The sequence below is a fragment of the Puma concolor genome, chromosome A2, assembly GCF_028749965.1.
Source record: "Puma concolor isolate L17-30 chromosome A2, mPumCon1.1.hap2, whole genome shotgun sequence".
In the NCBI taxonomy this organism is placed as follows: Eukaryota; Metazoa; Chordata; class Mammalia; order Carnivora; family Felidae; genus Puma; species Puma concolor.
The window spans coordinates 68,764,516-68,788,593 of NC_141668.1; the positions used below are offsets into that span (position 1 = coordinate 68,764,516).

Below are 24,078 nucleotides of genomic sequence, written 5' to 3' on the forward strand. Positions count from 1 at the left end.
TCTTTTGCCTGTACTCAAAACATATTTTAAAATATAATTTGGCTAGGGAATTTCAGGGTATTTATTTCCTAAATACTGGGCTCACATAAACATAAGGCCGGTTTTATATCCTTGCTTATTTAATATCACTCTAGTTTTCTCTAATTTCTTTGGATAGTACCAACTTAAAAGCAACTTAATCAAATAAAATTTCTAAGAATCAAGTCGATGTTATTCAATGCATTTTTAGTTAAATTCTGTTAAATCTTAATTTTCAGAGTATGTTTCTGACTTCAGAATCTTTCAAGGAAACACATTCTAATCCAACTCAGGTAAGTTACGAGTTAAACGTGTACAATTCAGAAAAGAAATATGGCAAGTCACGTATGTGGCTCAGTCTTAGAGTGATGTTTACACAGGGGGTCCTGGCTCTGTCTGCACTATATTATGACCCTTGTCATCGCCTGCCCTGGAGCAGTTACATATGTGTCTACTTCTCCCATTAAGCCAGTCTCTCCTGAAGGGCAGAAGCAATCTGAAACCTTTGTATCTTCAGTGAAGCCTCCCACAGCACTTTGCACAAAGCAGACACACAACACATGTTTGCAAAGCTGTATCAGAAGAGCAAAGTTCTTGGATCTCCCTTGACATACAAGCCCCATGAAAAATGAAAGCAAAAGTAACCTAGGTGAATGGGTTGGGGGGCAGGTGCAGGTGGTAGGGTTAAGAATGTTAATAAGCAACCTCAAATGAAAATATTTAAATGTGATCTTGCTTATTAACTCATCACTAATCTACTTGTACAAAAGTCGAGATTTAAAAAAAAAAAAAAAAAGAAAAAAGAAAGGTAAGTTTTCATCCTTCCCAAATTAGAAGACAGGGAAGCTTCATTATTTGGTTTGAAAGTATTTTCTGAATTATACATGCCCATGTGACACAGCCAATATTAAGAATTTGTTCTCCTGGTGTTGCCACTACTGAACAATGATGAACAGATCAACAGTACAGGAATTCCCCAACAAAGAGTGACCCATTGTGTAGAAAACAGATTCTAAAACAAGGAACTGTATTTAGTGTATGTTCCTACTTTCTGAATTCTGGCACACCCTTAGTCCCTAGCACCAAAGAGTCAGTCTCTCAGTAAACCTGAAACTAATCTTTCAAAGGCAATGTAATTCAACAAACATTTATTGTGCATCCACTGTATGCAAAGGCAGTAAGAATGAAAATCTGAGGGAAAAAAGGGCCTGCAAAGGAGACTGAGAAGCAATGATCAGGAAAGAAGGAAAAGATACAGGGGAGAGAGGGAGTGAACGGAACCCAAAAGAGCGAGGTGACTGGTAATCATTCTCAGATGTCACAAAGGGTGGAAAGCTGAGACTCCAGAAGAAAAGACAGAATTCTGTGTAAATGCAAAATACTGGGATCAATGAACAAAATGAAGAACTTGTGGAATCTTCCATGTTTAGAATAATTGTTTTATGAACCTATTCCCCAAGAATAAGTTCCAGTTATACTAATGTTACTACCAATTTCCCTACCAATCAGACTTGAAATTTCTTCCTTTTCCCTCTGATAACTAATGTGACCAGTTACCACGTCCTATCACTCATACCCACATGATTACGGTTGCAGATATGGTAGTATAGGTTGTGTACTGCACCAGAGTGCCACATCTACAGGGAGGAGTGTTCACATTATAGATGCATAGGTTTAATTTTCCAGTAGATGGCATTCAAGTCTCTTATTGTAATTAAGTAAATATATTACAACAATTTTCTAACAGATGGAAGTAAAATGTCTTAAAGACAGGGCATCTTTTTAATTCCCAGAATGCACTGAGCGGGTCAGTGGTAGCTCTGGTCACAATGCTTCCCACCTGTATTCTAGTATTCATTCTGGCTCCAGCCATGACAGATCCGACTCCTATGACATCTTTCAACAGCTTCCACCCTGATCCCTTTATTTCTCCACACCTGAGTCTATCCCATAAGTATCTGAAGAGTTTCCCAAAGAAAAGTTCCACTAGTATAACGTTGCTTTCCCAGAAGCCTTCAGTGGCTCTATGTCATAGTCTCTTCAACCTCATGCTCAAGGCCCTTCATACTATGTCCTTAATCTTCCTTTCCAGTCTAATCATTCACTACTAACCAAGAGACACCCTACTCCCGATCACAACTAATTACTGTCTGCCTTCCGTATATCCTGTCCTTTCCTATTTTGCTATCTTTGTCCATGCCATTTCCTCTGCCTGGAATTTTCTCCAAACCCTGTCTTCCTGCTAGAAGTTCTAAATTACATTCAGTAGTATATTTTGGGAAGAGGTTTTGGATGACTAAATACTGTCTTCAGCAAGCATCAAAACAAACCAAACAAAAGCAAAAAAGAAAGTATTCCCCTCCTCGGTTTTTGCAGGTATTCCTGTGAAGTACTGGTACATAACAAACTACTCCAAACTTAGCACTTAAAACAAGGACAATTTTTATCAGACCTCACAAATCTGTGGGCCTGAAATTTGGAAAGAGCTGAGCACTTCTGTTCTCTGTAGTAGTGCGAATAGTCTCTCAGATATTGGTAGTCAGCTGGCAGATGGGCTATCTGGAGGGTCCCCACTTCTCCTGCTTGTCACAGACCTACAAGGTCTTCATTCTTTAGGGCCCAGCTGAAATTCCCCTTCTCCCAAGAATCCTTTCCATGCCCTTGAGTCAGGCTTAATCTCTCATTGCTTCAGATTTTCTAGTACCCTTTTCTTTGTTATAGGACTTTGCCTATTCGTCACCTTACACTAGGTTTTCATTTATGTAAGAAGAAGAGAGAAAAAGGCCAAGGGAATAGTAGAATACTTTGGCCATATGAATTCTCACTCAAGTTTAAAGAGGAAACAAAATATTCAATGTGACTCGAACTCTGGAGAAATCAAGTACAGGGACTGATCTACGTGTAGACAACATATTTTACATATGCGTAGAGTCATGTTTACTCTAAATTATTAGCTTTTGTAATTACTCTGGATTCCAGGAAAGAAACAAAACTGGGTAGAAAAATTGAGTGTCTTGTGTCATCATGCTTAATGATAATTTCTAATACTGCATATATTTTGTCCTCAAGAATGTTCAAAATGGAACTTTCCCTTCCATCAGTAAAATTTATATCCTACAGAAAATACTGCAGAGACACACTAATGGGACTGGGAAATTATACTAATTAAAATCCAATGATTCAAACGATCCAGTTTAAATAACCCATATAAAAAGTGTAATTTTGAGCTAGAAAAGACAGAAAAGATGTAGTTCAGACTTATTTTGATGACGAAAATAATGAGGCCCACAAAATGTGACCAGACTAAAAAGAATTCACTCCCTGTAGAAAAACAAACAAAACAAAACCTCAGCTACATAGATCTGTGAAGTAAAACATGTACAGAAACACTGATGGCTGGGCGCCTGGGTGGCGCAGTCGGTTGAGCGTCCGACTTCAGCCAGGTCATGATCTCGCGGTCCGTGAGTTCGAGCCCCGCGTCAGGCTCTGGGCTGATGGCTCAGAGCCTGGAGCCTGTTTCCGATTCTGTGTCTCCCTCTCTCTCTGCCCCTCCCCCGTTCATGCTCTGTTTCTCTCTGTCCCAAAAATAAATAAATGTTGAAAAAAAAAAATTAAAAAAAAAAAAAAAAAAAGAAACACTGATGGCAACATGGTCTGTAAGAGAGAGAGTGTGTAAATGTCTACTGCCACGAGAAGGGATAAATAAACTATGCTATCTTCATGCACAGAAATACCTTACAACAGCTTAAATGACTGAGAGTTACCATCAACATAGAGGAATTTGACAAACACAACACTATGTAAAGAAAGCAAATTGTAGCAGAAGGCAACAAAAACGACAGCACTTATATAAACTTTTAAAATTAGGAAAACAATACTATATATAGTTTGGAATTATACATAGTATGCGGTATAAGAAAATGGCATGTGGATGAGTGGCTACCTCTCTAGGGGTTGAAGGTGTATACAAGCAGCTTCTGTGGTATCCATCCATAATGTTGTTCCTGAACCTAGTGGCGGGGACATGGATGCATGTTGTATTCTACTTTATAACTGTAAAGCTTTATTATCTTATAAGAATATTCCAAGGTAAGGCACCTGGGTGGCTTAGTTGGTTAAGCATCCAACTTCAGCCCAGATCATGATCTCACCATTCTTGAGTTGGAGCCCCGCGTCGGGCTCTGTGCTGACCGCTCAGAGCCTGGAGCCTGCTTCTGTTTCTGTGTCTCCCTCTCTCTCTCTCTCTGCCCCTGCCCCGCTTGTGCTCCGTCTCTGTCTCTCAAAAATAAAATTAATGTAAAAAAAAAATTTTTTTTAAACAAAAAGAATATTACAAGGTAAAAAAAAAAAAAAAAGAGCAAGAGACCCATAAAAACTTCTCTTCCACTTTTGTCTTTTGAGATAGTCACTATAAAAATTCTGCATAAAACAGAGAAATAACAGTTGTAAAGTCAACCCCACTGCTGAGGGGTTCAAAACCACTGGGATAGGCTATGATATGAGAGACAGGAAGCAAAGAAGTTTCTGGTTCTCAAAATAATGTAACAAAAACAAACAAAAAACCCACATAAGCAAACACATTTTTAAAACAATTTTAAATAAATCACACTCCAGCCCCTTCCCTCAATTTTTGCATGTTAATTTTTTAAAAAAAATTTTTAATGTTTCTTTATTTTTCAGAGACAGAGCACGAGCAGGGGAGGGGCAGAGAGAGGGAGACACAGAATCCGAAGAGGGCTCCAGGCTCTGAGCTGTCAGCAAAGAGCCCCATGTCGGGCTCGAACTCAAGAGCGGTGAGATCGTGACCTGAGCCAAAGTCGATGCTTAACCAATGAAGCCACCCAGGCACCCCGCATGTTAATTTCTAAGAGTGCCTCACAACCCCAAAGCCTTCACTCTGGATGGACCCAAAGGAGGTAAGATCAAACACCACCAAGACCCTGCTGCACCTCCTGGGATGATGGCAGCAGCAGAATCAACAACATAACTAGGATTCAAGGAGAACGTACTGTGTAGCAGGCACGGATAGCCTGGAGCTATCTGCATTCTCCGCATTCTCTATTCAATCCGCAGAATGCCCCTACAAGGTGGGGACTCCTATCATGTTCATTTCAGAGAGGCGAAAGGGCTTGCCAAGGCCACACAGCTAGCAAGTGGTGGAGCTGGGAACCTAGCCAGACCCCGACACGTAATCAGTGTTACTCTGCCTTTCTGTCTACCCAAAAGTATAATGATCAGATATCTGTAAATTAACCCATCTTCAAAAAAAGTTACTTCATTTACATCTGGCTGCAAAACATGTTCAATTACTTTAAAGCAGCTTTGCTGTGGTGATTGAAGTATTTCCCCTTCTGCAGCACAGCACAAAGAACTTTATAGATCGCTCTCCTACAAAACCACCTGTACTATGTCCACATGGTTGTCAAGGTTAAAAACGAATACAAATAATAACAGAAGCAATTCCAAGGGGAATTTTTCTTTTGTGGGAGAGGATTAGATGGAAACATTCTAAAAAATGAAAAAGAGGCACCATCTGGAATAATTTTATTTTCTCACATCTTGGATACCTCATAGTGTGCAACAATGTCAAAAATAAAGGATCAAGAGTCCTGAAGTTAAGGAGTTTCAAAACCTCAGAATCTAAGAAGACACCTTGACTACCCAATATAATTGATCATTGCTTATGAAGAGACACCTCTCTGGAGTTTCCTTCCTACCTTCTTGCCTTCCTTCCTCCCTACCTTCCTCCCTCCCTTCCTCCCTTCCTTCCTCCCTTCCTTCCTCCCTCCCTTCCTTCCTTCCTCCCTTCCTTCCTCCCTTCCTCCCTCCCTACCTTCCTCCCTTCCTTCCTCCCTACCTTCCTCCCTACCTTCCTTCCTTCCTCCCTACCTTCCTTCCTTCCTTCCTCCCTCCCTACCTTCCTCCCTACCTTCCTTCCTTCCTCCCTCCCTTCCTTCCTTCCTCCCTCCCTTCCTTCCTTCCTCCCTCCCTTCCTTCCTTCCTCCCTTCCTTCCTTCCTCCCTTCCTACCTTCCTCCCTTCCTACCTTCCTCCCTCCCTACCTTCCTCCCTCCCTACCTTCCTCCCTCCCTACCTTCCTCCCTACCTTCCTTCCTTCCTCCCTCCCTTCCTTCCTTCCTCCCTACCTTCCTTCCTTCCTTCCTCCCTACCTTCCTCCCTACCTTCCTTCCTCCCTACCTTCCTCCCTACCTTCCTCCCTACCTTCCTCCCTACCTTCCTTCCTTCCTTCCTCCCTACCTTCCTTCCTTCCTCCCTACCTTCCTTCCTTCCTTCCTACCTTCCTTCCTTCCTCCCTACCTTCCTTCCTTCCTCCCTACCTTCCTTCCTTCCTCCCTACCTTCCTTCCTTCCTCCCTACCTTCCTTCCTTCCTCCCTTCCTCCCTACCTTCCTCCCTTCCTCCCTACCTTCCTCCCTACCTTCCTCCCTTCCTTCCTTCCTCCCTACCTTCCTTCCTTCCTCCCTACCTTCCTCCCTACCTTCCTCCCTACCTTCCTTCCTTCCTCCCTTCCTTCCTCCCTTCCTTCCTCCCTACCTTCCTCCCTACCTTCCTCCCTACCTTCCTTCCTCCCTACCTTCCTTCCTTCCTCCCTACCTTCCTTCCTTCCTCCCTACCTTCCTTCCTTCCTCCCTACCTTCCTTCCTACCTCCCTCCCTACCTTCCTCCCTACCTTCCTCCCTACCTTCCTCCCTACCTTCCTCCCTACCTTCCTTCCTTCCTCCCTTCCTCCCTACCTTCCTTCCTACCTTCCTTCCTCCCTACCTTCCTCCCTACCTTCCTTCCTCCCTACCTTCCTCCCTACCTTCCTTCCTTCCTTCCTACCTCCCTACCTTCCTCCCTTCCTTCCTCCCTACCTTCCTTCCTACCTTCCTCCCTACCTTCCTCCCTCCCTTCCTTCCTTCCTTCCTCCCTACCTTCCTTCCTCCCTACCTTCCTTCCTTCCTTCCTCCCTACCTTCCTTCCTTCCTCCCTACCTTCCTTCCTCCCTACCTTCCTTCCTCCCTTCCTCCCTACCTTCCTTCCTACCTTCCTCCCTCCCTTCCTCCCTCCCTTCCTCCCTCCCTTCCTTCCTCCCTTCCTTCCTCCCTACCTTCCTCCCTACCTTCCTTCCTCCCTACCTTCCTTCCTACCTTCCTTCCTACCTTCCTTCCTACCTTCCTTCCTACCTTCCTTCCTACCTTCCTTCCTACCTTCCTTCCTACCTTCCTACCTTCCTCCCTACCTTCTTTCCTTCCTACCATCCTTCCTTCCTCCCTACCTTCCCACCTTCCCACTTTCCTTCCTTCCTTCCTACTTACCTTCCTATCTACCTTCCTTCCTACCTTCCTCCCTCCCTTTCTACTTCCCTTCCTTCCTAACTTCCTTTCTTTTTTTTAACTAACCACTAATACATTCTTATCATTCTCTCTTAATACAAGTAATAACTCCTCTCTCAAAGAAAGGCAAAGTTTTACTCATTTAAAACAAAAACTTTTAATGCATATTACTTTGCCACAAAACCGGTCAATATGCAGGTGTTCAGTCAAACTCGTCATGTCTTCTGGGGTGAGCGGGTACCCCGCGATGTGGCAGTACCCAGCAATCCTGGGAAGACTTTCAGCAGCATGTAAGCCAGTGGTCCCAACTTGCGCTACACAGCATCACCCAGAAACCTACAAGGAATTCTGAGCAGACTAGAACTCTAAATGTCATTGGTCCAACAGCTGGGTCTTCTTTAGTTAAGATAAGTAAGGGAATATTTTCTCCATCTTCGGTTGGCAAGGATTACTTGCACAGGACCCACAAAGTGCTTAACCAAAAGGTTAAAATTCAACACTATATGGAAATGTATAATTCAACATTAAAATTAAAAATTTGTTGATCAAGACACTCCCATAGTGTGGGACGCAATAGGGACTAGCACATACACCAAAGAACTATGTAACAGCTACAGCCATCCATCTGCCAGAGGAGTATCAGCCCTCCACAACGAGGACCATTGTCAGAACCTGCATCAGGACAAGCCTCAAGTCAGCCCAAGCCATGGGCTGTTTGATGAGAGACAATGAATGCCCCTTTTCAGCTAAGCCAGGATCAGCTGGATTTTCTGTCACTTTCTTCATGAACAGTGTTAAACACATTCCGACCAGACCTACTTACACTTTAATTCTCAACTTCTCTGAACACCTTGACGAGCTTGTTTTCGGTCAGTCCTCCACATGCCCTCACTCCTGATTTCATTAAAACCAGAGTCTGAAAAGTTCTAGTAACTTCAAAGTGAAGTGGCCACTTGCCCAGACTCACACATAAATGGCTATCTTTTCATTTTTCAATCATTGTCTTCACCCCCTGGCGTCCTATTTCATACCACCCTCAGTTTAGAGCTCACTGCTTCTCTGCAATCACTTCATATTCTTTTCTCTCTGCTTCACTCTTTCCTGATTTCTTCAGTCCCCTTCTCCCAGCCCACGATGCTCTTAACACACCCTACTTACTGAAAGCAACATGGTTCCCTTGTTTATTCATTTGTTCATCCAGCACATTCATTCAGTGATAAATGTGCTCCAGTCCATGTGTTTCTAACTATCACCGTACCTTGCACCATAATCCCTTTAGCTGTCAATAATCATAAATCCTCCAAAATTCTACATTCCTAAATTTTAAGTTTTAATAGGTCACAGGAGTCTGCCTTACTCTGGTGGCACCAGAACAGCAACATTACACGCACTGTGAGCCAACACATTTTTACTTTTCATTGTTTAATTTTAAAAGTTGCTTCTTATTTTGTACCGCTCCAATAAAAAAATTTTTTTTCCTAAAGTTTTTCTGCAAAACTCTTCCTTTACTTTTAATAGGCTTGGAAACCATTTTGGAGTTTGCTTGCCAACGTAAAAGGCTTTTCCTTAAGTCTGGCATAGGCTGGACGGCAGTTAGAGGCATGGAGAGAAGGCAGACAGATTTTTCTCCTTTTGCACACTGATTAAAAAAAGTGTCACCAGATGTGAAAAGGAAAATTTAGACTCTCAATTCTGAAATTTAATCTAGCAATAAAGAAGCACCAAATTCTTAAGACACAGTGTACTTCAACTATCTGCCATAACACCATTTCCTCCCTCAAATGTGCTCTTGATTACAGAGTGCCTGCAACATTTTTTACTCTGGTTAACAAGGTTTATTTTTCCTCCAGTGAGTGCTATTGGGGAGGAAAACACCGGATTTCTTTGCTTTAAGAGGAGCTGGTGGTGGTCAGATAAGTGAGGAACTAAGTAAGATTTTACATTTGATTAATAAAGAGACTTTGTTTTACTGGTGACATTCCTGAAGAGTTTTTTAAAAAAGACTCAAGTACCTGTGTTTAATCCCCATCTACACATTAACAGATGCACATGCTACCCTGAACTTAGCAGAAGAACAGACAGAGGACACAGCAGGTCAGGCCTTAGAGACATACTAAAGACTTGGGATTTTATTTTGAGAGTGATCTGAAGCCATGGAAGGGTTTTAAACACAGGAGTGACATGATCTCACTTAAATTAAAAAAAAAAAAAAAGTCACTCCGGGGCCACCTGGGTGGCTCAGTCGCTTAAGCATCTGACTCTTGAGTTTGGCTCAGGTGAGGATCTCATAGTTTTGTGAGTTCCAGCCCCACATCGGGCTCTGTACAGAGCCTGCTTGAGATTCCTCTCTCCTTCTCTCTCTCTTACCATCCCCTGCCCGAGCTCTCTTCTCTGTCTCTCTCAAAATAAATAAGTAAACTTAAAAAAATTATTTAAAAAATCACTCCAGCATCTATGTGGGAAAAAAAGATCATACAAATAGAAAAGAATATTATGCAGCTAATAAATGAGATATCTGTAAGTTAGTGAGCAAAACATATAATTAAGTTAAAAAGCTAAGATGTAGAATAGTGTATGCAGAGTATTATCCTTTGTGGAAAAAAGTGTATACGCATCACACATGTGCACACACGCGCACGTGCACACACACAAGCAAAGGTGCACACCAGTGTCATATAGATTTCATAAAATTCATGGCTGAAGTAAATTAACATACCCAAGTTGTTCTAAACATATTTAGCAGTATTTTTAATCAGTGAATTGGGTAGTGGTGTCACATTTCAATTTAAATTCATTAAATTAAATTTTAATGAAATTAAATGGAATTTAAATTAAGTTAAAAATTCAGTACCTTAGTCACACTTAAAGGGCTCCATAGCCACGTGTGCCTAGTGTCTACTTTATTGGACAAAACAGATCTAAACATCTGAAGAAAATACACAAGAAAAGTTAAACCTTTCTTACAGGTTTTCTTCTGAGCTGAGAAATGGGGGGTGGGGGAGGGAGCTTCTACGTCTCATGCTAGGCATTTGGGAATACGTGTGCTGCATGATATTTTTTCACATTACAAACTATCAACTACAGACAGGTGGTGTGGGGTCTGAAGCTTACAGTTTTAGAGCCCTTTTAAAGATGAAGAATACAAAGTTAGGAACACAAAATTAGATACAAATGATAACACACGCAGAATAAGAAAAATGACCAAAAGTTAAATTGTAAACAACTGAAAATACCACAAACTTCACAAAATCCAGAGGAATACTATCCTCTTTTTTATTAATCAATCATCTGGCACACTTTTCTAACACTTCCTTCCTTAAACTTCTGACTCTGCACATTTTGGCAAATACCAATTTTGTGATATAACGTTCCACATGAAAAAAGGAAGAAGAATTTGGGGTTTATTCTACTTTGGGTATAGAAATCTTATTGTTTACAAATATATGTTTAAGAAAGCTTCTAACTTCACAACTCCTGTCAGGTAAATTTTTAGGACCATTGTCAAATTTGGAGAAACTTCCATACAATTTCTTTTCATATATAAACTGCAAACTTTCAAAGTTTCTTATGTGGGGAGTACTCCTAAATACTCTTTGAAGACATTGGTGAACTATAAAGCTCATTATAGACACATATTATCAAGTTTTATGTTACCTTTTTCTGTGTTTGTATTTTGTGGTCAAGTCAGCCAAGCAACACAGCTCTTTCCCCAAGGGATTCATAGGATTCATTCTTCTTCATTAACTGCATTTTCAGACAATTCATCGAGCCTACTTGCTACTTCTGTTCAAAAGTTAGCTCTTTTTGAATTACTGCTTTGGGGAGAATCTGATTTTTTGGGGGGGTATAATATACTTTTTGCCATCAGAATAATTTCTATTTCATCATTCACCTTTATTGCTTTAATTTTATGTTCTATTATCTGAATGTTCTCAGTTCTTTAATAAATAAAGGTTAAGGTAAAAAATAAAGTAACTCTTCATATTTGTCTAAATTAGGAATCTGTGATTTCTCAGTTGTCTGATTGAAACATTCCAAACCATCTTTCAAGCTGAAGTTAAAGTTACCTATTTATTCCCAGTTCAACTTCCCTCTAGCCAGATTGCAACAATGCCTGTGATCACGCCAAAGCAATGCAGCAGGTGAGCAAAGTGATGGAAGGAGGGTCAGGGTAGAGACAGCAGTTTTAACCGTGTGGTTTAAATATCCTCAAATTCTGAAGAATTTTTGAAAATTTTGCAAAATAATATGACCATGCGAACACAGAACCAGAGACCCTCCCAAATCCTTGGAAGCGGCTGGTGTAAGGAAGGGGCCCTGAAACCTAAATCCAATAAATTAGCTCCTGCTAAACTTGACTGATTACAGGTAAACAGAGTAGTTAGAAGATCCAGCTTAAACCAAAGGTCCTTAATCCACCCCCAGAGGAGCTGGGGTAGTGACCACCTGTCACTCCACTCCCACATAAATATTCAATTTTAGGCTGAGTACACTTCTAGAACGTCTCATGGCAAAGTCTAATTTACATTCCTGGACTTTCCCACACTGCACAGCTCAGATCGCTTAGTCTTTGTGTTTGCCAAAACTGAAATTCATCTAAGTTGAAATCTTAATTAATCAAAAACTTCTAAGTCTTCTTCAGAAACTTCTTCGGTTGTAGTGTTACCAATCCATTGTTTCAATTGATGCATCCAGCCTCTCTCTCTCTAAAGCTATAGAAACATCAGTCCTATTTTAACCTAACAACTCTAAAAGCCTCATTTGTCCCGTATGTCCAAAGGAAATGTCTCTCATTTTTAACAAACGCGCTAAGGCCATGATACATGTAAGTGGACATGACATGAAATAGTCGTCACAGAGTTCAATACTTGTTCATTAGTGGAAGTAACGTAACTAGCGGTACAACACAGGAAACAATGATGACACTGTGTGCACACTGGTCAGCTATATCCATAAAGAAAAGCTGGTACAACATCAAACAGACCCTACAAAGTAGGAGGCTCAACTGAATTTTAACACAATTATAGCTGTTTTCAAAATTCATCTCCGATTTTTTTTAAAGTTTATTTATTTTGAGAGAGAGAGAGCATGCATGCCAGCTGAGGAGGGGCAGAGAGACAGGGAGAGAGAGAATCCCAAGCAGGCTCCACGCTGTGAGTGCAGAGCCCTATGTGGGGCTCCATCCCATGAACCATGAGATCATGACCTCAGCTGAAATCTAGAGTCAGACACTTACCAGAGTGAGACACCTAAGAGCCCCTCTTCTTCCATTTTTAACAAAGAATTCCAAGGTCTTATTGGAGGTTATTATTCTTACTAAATATTTTAGTTACATTATTTATTATCTCTATTTACCCTTTTACACTTCTCAGTCCAGCAAGAAGTTTCAAACAATTATTGCTTTCACCATATTCTATAAACCTGAAAAACAGACGGTGAAGAGCACAAACTCTGAAGCCAAAGTGACTGGGTTCAAGTCCCAGCTTGGCCACTTTCTACCTGTAATTGAGCAAGTCACTTAATGTCTCTGTGCCTCGGTTATCTTATCTGTAAAATGGGGATAAATTAATACCTATATCCCCATGGAGATACTGCGAGCATTAAATGAATTCATTTTCATAAATACTCAGGGCAGCACCTGATGCACACCTGGGCTATATACATGTTTGTTAAATATAAGAAAAATAGGCATCCATGTGTAGTATGAAATAGAGAGTGATCAGAGAAGATTAAATCAAAATAGTCATACTAATTTGAGTGGAGTTTTACTATCTTCCATCATGTTACAAATCGCAAACTGCCAAAAGACAGCTAATTCAAATTTAAAAGCACAAACATTTCTGAGCCAAATAAATTACATATTATCAATACCTTTTCTGTCTCTGAACACAAGGTAGTCAAACATGGACAAGCAGCTTGGCTTAGTGAGGTCCAATGTATGCAAAATGGCCTCCAGCTGGGAAACTTTAGACATGTCTTTTCATTTCTTGCAACTTCAGTTTCCATATTCGGTCAAATGGGTGTAATACCATCTGAACTTGAGATGTTTGCTTCAATTACTTCACATGAAACACATAAAGAGTTGTTATGTGGGCTGGTGTATCTACCAGATGCTCAATAACTAGTAATCATTATGGTTGTACTTGACCGTTATCATTCTATTGTGTTAATATTCCTCTCCATATATCAAACTATATATTCAAGATCAGTGCCCTCACCATTCTAGCCGGAAAATACAGGAAAATCTATCTTTCCCATTCACTTTTGTTAAGACTGTCAAACATAATCAATGTCTGACCTCGTCCTGGACTAAGATTGAATAACTCTGGTGAAAGAGATCCTTCATGGATATTTATGAATGCAAATGAGACACATAAGGTCCTTTCATTAGTATTTAATGTTATTAAAGTTTTAACAGAACTTAAATATCACAGAAAAGAGTAATTAAATCTTAGATGTTTTCTGCACAACAGTTTCAGTTTATGTGACCTTTTGTGACAACTTTCAAAAATCTTTATACTTTATGAATCTTTTCATTGTATCTGCATATTAGATCACAGCAAATATCAATGCCTGGTTTCATTTTAGAAAAATATGAAACTAAGATTTATGACCTGCCCTCCTAAACATACCAAGAAGGGAATTCACATAATTTCTCACTATTTCTAGAGGAAGCCTTTGCCACCAGTACTGAGAACGCTATAAAATTAAATATTAGAGGCTCAAATTGCTAAATATTCTATAAGCTATGAAAAAAATACTTACCCACTCCCATTCCTGGAAAATGCATTAACTAATGTCCCTCAAATATTTTTCCTTGGATTAGGTGGAAACAGTTCAAACCCCAAGAAGACACATAGCTTTAACTTGGAATGTTGGCTGTTAAGAGTGCGCATTGCTGGAAAGTAATTAAACCACCTTGTATCCTCACTTAAGAGAGATTATAAAAACCCAGAAAAGAGTCCTTCAAGGAAAAAATGTTAAAACTGTTTAAATTAATTTAGCACATTCAATTTCATGGTATATACTATGGAATTGTTACAGCATTCATTTTAACTTAAAAAAATAACTGATAATATTTGCCTTGGAACCTCATACAATTTTTCTTCACATCTATTGTAAAATACCAACACCAAGTATGGAAAGGCTACAGGCTAGAACTTTTAAAAGCACTACTAACAAGGGAAAAGTTTTGAAAAAAAAAAAAAAAAAAGGAAAAAATCCAAATAGCAAATACAGAAATCAGTGCAATCACATCGATTTAAGCAAAGTCCAGAGTATAAGAAAATCTTGTGTGATGGGAGATCTGTAGCACAGCAATAAAAGGGGATGCAAAGAGGTATTAGGAATCTGGGAACCTTGGTGGTTTCTAGACTTATTGATAACCATGACTGGTTCTAGAATGACAGCGCTAATCCCAAAGTATTATTGTGAAAAATATTCTTTTTCCCCCAAAGTTTTCTGAAAATAGAAAACATATTAAAATGTACCATTATTCTCAAAAGAAAACATGATATATAGCATTTAAACAGGTATAAAAAGGCAATAGCTATTACATAAAATTTGGTAAATGTTTGAATCAGCATTATTATATTATCAATGCCCCACCACAGCACAATGTGGATTACTTTACTGTAAATTTAAGTCCAAGGCAAAAATAAAGCTCACCTTACCAGCTCCCATAAAAATAAAAAAATTAAAGGGGCGCCTGGGTGGCTCAGTCGGTTGAGCGTCCGACTTCAGCTCAGGTCACGATCTCACGGTCGGTGAGTTCAAGCCCCGCGTTGGGCTCTGGGCTGATGGCCCAGAGTCTGGAGCCTGGTTCCGATTCTGTGTCTCCCTCTCTCTCTGCTCCTCCCCCGTTCATGCTCTGTCTCTCTCTGTCTCAAAAATAAATAAACGTTTAAAAAAATTTAAAAAATATATATAAATAAATAAACTAAAAAACGAAAATTCTAGGGGCACCTGGTTGGCTCAATCAAGCCAGGTCTTGATTGTGGCTCAGGTCATGATCTCATGATTCATGGGATGGAGCCCCATGTTGGGCTCTGGGCTAACCACACAGAGCCTGCTTGGGATTCTCTCTCTCCCCCTCTCTCTCCCCCCGTTTCCTGCTTGAGTGCACATGCATTCTCTCCCTCTCTCTCTCTCTCTCTCTCTCTCTCTCTCTAAGAAATAAACATTTAAAAAATTCTGCCAGCTCTAACAAGATTGATTGATTCATTTATATTCCAATTCCAGGATTGGTCATTTGTTTTATAGCAGCAATTTCAAATTATCATTGTTCCATAATAGTTTTATAAGTATTTATTTATGAATTGGTACTGAATTATACTATGTTCTAATCGATGGAACAGAATTTGGTTTCAGGAATTATTATATCATGTAACTTTATTACATAAATATATGACCAATAATAAAATATTTGTATACAAAAGATAACATATAATGAATACAATACAACATATGCTTTAAACATATGCTTTGTTAGGTGATTACATTTTGTTTTCCTATTTTTCGGCCCAGAAACAGCATATTCTCCGGTAACTTAATGGTTTGTATTTAATTACTATACTTTCTTCCAAGAACACAAGCAAACTCTCTCTTCCTTTTAGGAAAATTATCTGTTAAATTGAAAATAATGAAGGCCAGATTTTCAGTTATATAGAGAAATAGGGTAATTTGGCAAACAACAATGAAGACTACCCATTTCCAGAAATCTTGACCTAGTGGGCTCAGTCACAGAGGTCAAAGAACCCAAAACATCCATCTCTGCTTTTGAGTTACTACAATGGCAGCATCCCATCTGGCAGTTTTGACTGGTTCAAAGGTTCATTATTTCTTGGCAAAAATATATTACATAACTGTGAAGTATCACAATAACCTAAGATTTCAAGCTTTCTTGTTTTTTTTTTTTTTTTTAAGGATTTTATTTTTAAGTAATCTCTACACCCAATGAGAGGCTCAAACTCACAAACCCAAGCTCAAGAGCCACGCGCTCTACTGACTGAGCCAGCCAGGCACCCCTAAGATTTGGAGCTTTGCGGGTGGCACTGTAGAGTGGTGGAGAGAAAACCATCCTCTGCTACCCTGTGGCCCCTACCAAGTCATTTGGTGTGTTTCTTTCTTTTTTTTTTTTTTTTCAACGTTTTTTATTTATTTTTGGGACAGAGAGAGACAGAGCATGAACAGGGGAGGGGCAGAGAGAGAGGGAGACACAGAATCGGAAACAGGCTCCAGGCTCCGAGCCATCAGCCCAGAGCCCGACGCGGGGCTCGAACTCACGGACCGCGAGATCATGACCTGGCTGAAGTCGGACGCTTAATCGACTGCGCCACCCAGGCGCCCCTCACTTGGTTTGTTTCAACCTCAGCTTCCCACAGCCCTAAACCAGTAGAGAAGTGTTTGTCTTGCCTTATTCCAAGGATTTCTCAAAGAATCAAAATTAAGTAACATGTATGAAACACTCTGTAAGACACAAAGTGTTCAAATGGAGTGGTATTAATAATTACAGCAAAAATCATAGTGATTATTCAGGAAATAGAGCATTTAACTATAATCGGGTTTTCTAAGACTAGGACTCTCTGGGTTTAAGAATTTAAAGAATTGGGGGCACCTGGGTGGCTCAGTCCATTAAGCATCCGACTTTGGCTCAGGTCATGATCTCAAAGCTTGTAGGTTCGAGCCCCCGCATCGCATCAGACTCACTGCTGTCAGCACAGAGACTGCTTCAGATCTTCTGTCTCCCTCCCTCTCTGCTCCTTCCCCTCTCGTGCTCTCTCAAAAGTAAGTAAACATTAAAAAAATAATAATTTAAAATTTATAAAGCAAAAAGCTGAGTGAACCTTCTAAAAAGTAACTTTGAAAAAGTACCAATACTTCTGAGCAAAACAAGGCTAGAGTTGTCCCCTGCCCTAGGACAGACATCAAAATATCTCTACATAGCATGGTCTATTCTCCCCTGGTCACTCCAAAACAGTAAGATTTATGAACCCCTTCCATCTCTATTATTTAGAAAAAAGTCCTCCTAAGCCTAATGGCTAATGAAGGCTTCTCATTACTCATTTTTCACCATGCACTTGAAGGCCACTTTGCCTACTTAACAAACCGACATCATTTCTAATTAGATATATTGAAGTATCTAAAATAAACACTGCAACAACTTTCAGTAACAACTATACAATACCATTTTTAAAAAGAAATAGGAATGTTTAAAAAATTCTTCTAACCCTTTAGGGCCTTCATACCTGAAGATAGCAATAAAAGGGGAGATCATTTGTGTAAACTGTACCAAAATAATGAGACATTTCCAAGTTTGTGTTTGAAGTTCCTTAAACAAGGTGGCCTTTTTGGTGAGTTGAGATAAAGGTTTAAACCATTTTAGGGACAGAGCATTTGGCTGGCATCCTGCCACTTTCTACACCAGATAATTTCGGTTGCTGCTGTTTGTCTCATATGTTTTTTATTCTCCCTCTAGGGAAGTCAAAGCCTTTTCACTTGCAGGCAAATTTTACTGTAGCTCTGGTAACTACTTTACAAGGTGATAAGCATTCACAAGAGGCTTTTATTAGGCCGGTAGCTAAAGGAAAAACTACATGCACATATTTAGACAACATGTGTGAAATGGAAAACTTTAAACATATGAGAGTTCTATGTCAGCCTACTAAAAGTGCATATCCCATGAAAAATATGGGGGTTTAAGGAGGGGACATGCTCAACAGGCTAAACAATATCTAAATTTGTATATTTTAATTTCCATTAACTCAACATAATAGCTTTTTAATGAAGTATACCAAGTCAGCGTCTGCTAACCCGCTGCTATCTGATTTTTCCCAGATTTTGTTTTCCTTTATCACTTTTCCAAATGATTTTGCAAAATTAGAACAGAAACCCTTGGTTTTACCATGTTTCTTCCATTCAGCCCCATGGGTAGCATCCCAAAGAAGTCAATGGTCTGAACTGGAATATGTGCAAGCTATGAGGACAACCAAACATTCATATAGGAGGCTATTAGTTAAGACACATTTAAGGTTCGGGGCGCCTGGGTGGCTCAGTAGGTTAAGCGGCCGACTTCGGCTCGGGTCATGATCTCGCGGTCCGTGAGTTCGAGCCCTGCGTCGGGCTCTGTGCTGACAGCTCAGAGCCTGGAGCCTGTTTCAGATTCTGTGTCTCCCTCTCTCTGACCCTCCCCCCGTTCATGCTCTGTCTCTCTCTGTCTCAAAAATAAGTAAACGTTAAAAAATTAAAAAAAAAAAAAAAACACATTTAAGGTTCAAAAGCACACTGAGGAAAGAAAAGATCATCAGTTATCAGAAAGATGCCTGTCATGAGGTATCTTACGATAGGCCTTGGAAATCAGATAAGACTTGAGTAAATGGAGAGTAGAAACCACCTAGTCAATGACAAAAATAATGACCCACCATGACGAGCTTCCAGGGCCCAGGGCTCTGATGAGGAGCAGTGGAAAACATGGCGCAACAGACCATTTGTTGGAAATCACTGTACTAGGTTAGTTTTTACACACCACGAAGTAACATATACTCAATGATATTCAAGCTGATCTCCTTCAGCTACTTGCAAGTTTCTGTCATTAATCTAATCAAATAAACCCTCCTTGGTTTGTAAAGATAGAGTGATTTTCCTGACAATGTAACTTTTTGTGATCTTTTCGTTAGATGGTAAGCTTACAGAGAGTGAGTTCCATCTCCTACACCCAGAACTTGGTCCCAGTGTCCAACACAGTAGCAAGTACCAAAATAAATGCCTCCCAAATGCTACAGCACAGAACACAGGACTTTGCTGGCCCAGAGAAATGTCATTAGGAATAGGAGAGAAGAAACCATCAAATCTCAAAAAAGACAACCTACAGAATAGGAAAAAAAAAATTCTAAGTCAGATTTGGTAAGAGACCTGTATCTAGAATATATAAAGAACTTCTGCAACTTAGTAATTGAAAAACAAATACTCAAAAAATGAGCAGGGGCGCCTGGGTGACAGAGTCAGTTAAGTGCCCGACTTCGGCTCAGGTCATGAGCCTACTGATTTGTGGGATCCTGCTTCAGATTCTCTGTCTCCCTCTCTCTGTGCTCCTCAGCTGACTCCCACACACACACACACACACACACACACACACACACACACAAAATAAATAAACATTAAAAAAAATTTTTAAAACGAGCAAAAGATGTGAATAGACATTTGTTCAATAGACATATCAATGGCCAATAAGCACATGAAAAGATGCTCAACATAATTAAGCCACCAGGTAAATGTAAATCAAAACCACTGTGGGTATCACTTCACAATCACTAGGATGACTATCATCAAAAAGACAGTAGCGATTAGTACTGGCCAGGATGTGGAGAAACTGGAATCCCCACACACTGTTACTAGGATAGTAAAATGGGCCACTCGCTTTGCAAAAACAAGCTGGAAATTCCTCAAATGGTTAAACATAAAATTACCATTTGATTTAGCAATTCCACTCCTATGCACAAACCACGAGAAATGAAAACATGCCTACACAAAACCTGTATGCAAATTTCATAGCAGCACCATTCTTAATGTCCAAAAAGTAGAAACAACCCAAATGTCCATCAACTAAGGAACAAATAAAATGTGGTGGAGCCACACAATGAAACAGTATTCAGCAATAAAAAAGAATGGAGTACTGACACATGTTCCAACGTGGAGGAGCCCTGAAAATACACAACTCAAAGAAGCCAGTCACAAAAAATCAGATATTCTATCATTTCATTAATATGAAATGTCTAGACTAGGCAAACCCATTCAGATAGAAACCTGGGGAGAAATGAAGCATAACTGCTAAAGGGTAGAGTTTCTTTGGGGATGATGAAAATGTTCTAGAATTGACTGTGGTGATGGCTGCACACCTCTATGATTGTATGAAAAGCCTGAATTGTACATTTTAAGTAAGTTATTGTCATGGTATGTGAATTATATCTTAATAAAGATTTCATTTTTAAAAATACAGTTTGTTTCGAGTGATGAAAAATTTTGGAAATAGATAGTGGTGATGATACCACATTATTGTAAATGTCATTAGTATCACTAAAATGGTTAAAGTGGAAAACTTTATGTTATATATATTTTACCACAATAAAAGAATTTTTTGTCAACAATGCGAAACAGAAAAATCCAACTTAATTATTAGTAAAGTACTTCTCTAGTACATTCATGTTATCCAAACTAGGAAAATCCCAAATCTATACGATTTTATAAGCCTATACATGTACAGAGGAAAAATATTAACATGATCTTGGAAAATTTATTCAAATAAACCAATCAGTGTAACAAGAAAAAAATCTATAAAGGACATCAAAAATCAATTATTACTGAACATTCTGTTTTCAATTTTATAATTTATATACTTTGTATTTGTGGTTCTTTAACCTGCCTTAATGCTGTTTTTGACAGATGATGTTTCTTAACTGCTTTGCTATATCCTATTGTGAGAAAATTAACCAACTGTTGTAATTCAAGTTTTAACAAATAGCATTTCTACTATCCTTTGCCAATTATGCTGTGGTGGATTCTGTGTAACATTTCACACCACTTTTTTTCTCTTGCTTTGATTTTAGAGCAACTTATTTCTAAGAATGTGAATTTGTATACATTTCATTTTGACTCACCAGACTAAATCTGATTATGTTGCTTCTGGACCAATTCTAGACAGATACTTAAACAAATGCACACTGATGTGAAAAACTAAAAATAACATTTAAAAATGTAGTGCCTCTTTCAGGTTTCAACAGGAATGTAAATGTACATATACACATACAGACCAAGCAAGAACAACCTACTCCATAACCTATGTGCTTTACCATAAATATTTCTCTGCAAGTCTTCCCTAATATACTGAGAATTATTATTTAACATGATTATACTTGCATGTTTATCACTTTGATGGGCTTAGTATACAGCAAGTCTACTATAACAGAGACAGGAATCAATATTCCATCAGAGTGCCATTTTAGACCAAATAAAACATTAACATCAGAAGCCAGAAAAATTTAAATGCCAAATACTAACTTTCTCATCCATCAAGCTTCTTTTAAATGAATGAACACAGAATTTCAAATCTCTGATTATTCGTATATATTTGCTTTTCAACTGACAATCTTGAAAATCACTTTATCTGAAAATTTTGGTTGTATTAAGTTCATGAATTAAAAGAATTAATCCTTCTAAGAGCTGTGACTTGGAAGAGGCACCTTGAGGAACAGAGCAACAAATACAGGCATAAATTATGTCTTATCGAATTATGATCATGTAGACACTATGGTGTATGGTGAAATCTCAGTTTCTGTGATGAAAAAGAACTGTAATCTTTTTAAATTCGAGAAATATTTACTGACAAACATAAATGCAAGGGCTAGGAGACACCAGAAACTATATTTTTTATAAAATCCTTTAAAAACCAGTACATTTATGAAGTGCACGCTTTGTTAAAGATATTTTCTTCAGCATTTTACACACTTAGCTTTATTAAGTAAACCCTCACAAAAATTTTGTGAGGTAGGTATTCATTATGAATAGGCATTTCACACATGAGAAAAAGGAGGATGAGAGAATTAAGTAGCCTGTGCAAATCTGCAGGAGTAAGAATTAGAGCTGGGATTGGAGCCAAGTCCATGGTCTTTCCATTAGACCATTCTTCTTTCCGGCAGCAAACAGCCTATCATTTAGCAAGATAATTCAGTAGCATCAGCTACTGCAACTACAAAAGGGCTCAGGGAATACCAGACACATTCCTGAGTCTGATTGGTTCAGCTATATTACCCAGATAAGAAGGAGCAATTGAACAGGTATGCATGGCAATCCCTACTTACTTTGCCAAGTTTTGGCACATGAGAACGAACAAGGAAAGAACCAAAACTAAATTCAACCTTAACACTTATGTATCTCAAAGCTCTATGAATCCAACCAGCAGAGACAAGTTAATGATAATACATGGAACACAGGATGTAGGTTTTATAAAAATCTTGTCTACTTGCATTCTGCATGTTGTATATTCCCCACTGTATTTTGGACACGTGTTTGAACACGTCTTTGGTAACTGTACATTCAGAAAAAGTAGTCTAAAATAGAGTCTACCCAAGATCATCTCATTGGTTAACTTCATTTTTAGTTACACTGTGGTTTGTTTTTTGGATACCAATAAATAAAAAGGCATTTTCTAGGAAAAACATAGGTACGTACATGCACATAAATTATAAGACTTACTACAATTCTACAAATTTATACACAAGGATGGGCCTAATTCTTACCAAAGCACTTCCACCCTGGCTTTCATAACCCATTCTCTTCAATATTCCTCTTGATTCCAGCTGTTCCTTCTCAGCCCCTTGTGAGTTTTTTCCTATACTACTCAAGCTCTAAGTTTTAGAGTTCCCCAGCTCTCTTTCTCAACATGCCTTCCCTATGTAATCACATCCATTCACAGAGATGTAAATCCTGAAATTTACACTAGAAGCCCAAACCTCTGCTATAAACCTCCATTACTACATAAAAGTTACTTTGTCTAAGAACTGAACTCTTGATCTTCCCCCCCACCCCCAAACCTTCTCCTTCTCTGGACTTCGGTAACCTCTACCCTGCGGCTCATGAGAGCAGACATGGAGATTCGTTCTAGGGTACCTCCTTGTCCCCAAATTTAAGCCATCACCAAGTCCCCAAATACATACGCAACACATCCACTTTTCTCCATTTCTATGGTCACCATCCTAGTCCAAGTTATCACCATCTCTCGCCTAGACTATTTATTATTGCTTTAGGCCACTTCCTATCCATTCTCTTCAACAACAACGAGTGAGGTCTTCAAGTTAAAACAAACAAACAGGGGTGCCTGGGTGGCTCAGTCAGTTAAGCATTCGACTGTGGCTCAGGTCATGATCTCACGGTTCGTGGGTTTGAGCCCCGCATCAGGCTGTGTGCTGACAGATCGGAGCCTGGAGCCCGTTTCAGATTCTGTCTCCCTTTCTCTCTGCCCCTCCCTGGCTCGCATTCTGTCTCTGTCTCTCTCTCAAAAGTAAATAAACATTAAAAAAAAAAAAAAACAGATACCATTACTCCTCTGCTTAAAAACCTTTCAATAATATCCCCTTGTACTTTAGAACAAAATTCAAACTACCAAGCCTTGTATACTGTGACCTGTCTCTTCTCCATCTTCATTCCGTGTTCTTTGCTTCTCTCTCCATACTTCTGTGTTACTGGTCTTCTTTCAGTTCTTTCAGGAAGTCAGAATCCCCACTGCCTCTGGGCTTTTGCACATGCTGGTTCCTCTACTACCACCTAGGTCTATCCATGTTGTTGCAAATGGATATAGATATAGATATAGATATAGATATAGATATAGATATAGATATAGATATATTATACTGGATATATATATATTGGATATATATATATCAATATATATATATAGGATATATATATATATATATATATACACACACACACACACACACATATACGTGTGTGTGTGTGTGTGTGTGTGTGTGTGTGTGTGTGTGTTAAATGCCTGGCTCTTCTACCAGGCTATGAAACTGTAAAATTCATGACGAAAGGGACTATATCTTGATATTCCCAACATAACGAACACTTTGCAAAGTATCTGACATCTAATGGGTGCTTTATAAATATTTCCTGAATTACTGGTGAAGAGTTCCCTTCTCTACCAACACCCCATTCCCAGGCCCTGAA

The 24,078-nt window shown here is 39.2% G+C and overlaps 1 protein-coding gene and 1 long non-coding RNA gene across 2 annotated transcripts in view; one reads left to right on the forward strand and one right to left on the reverse strand.

Annotated features, from left to right (window-relative positions):
• The window catches only part of LOC147583249 (uncharacterized), a 208,609-nt gene extending 207,252 nt beyond the window's left edge, over positions 1–1,357 (forward strand). The window contains exon 6 of the long non-coding RNA XR_015246804.1: positions 258–1,357. This is a non-coding gene — a long non-coding RNA (uncharacterized LOC147583249). The remainder of the gene's footprint in view (positions 1–257) is intronic.
• Positions 1–24,078, reverse strand: part of UMAD1 (UBAP1-MVB12-associated (UMA) domain containing 1) — a 223,378-nt gene that overhangs the window by 113,909 nt on the left and 85,391 nt on the right. The gene's annotated exons all lie outside the window — the stretch shown is intronic.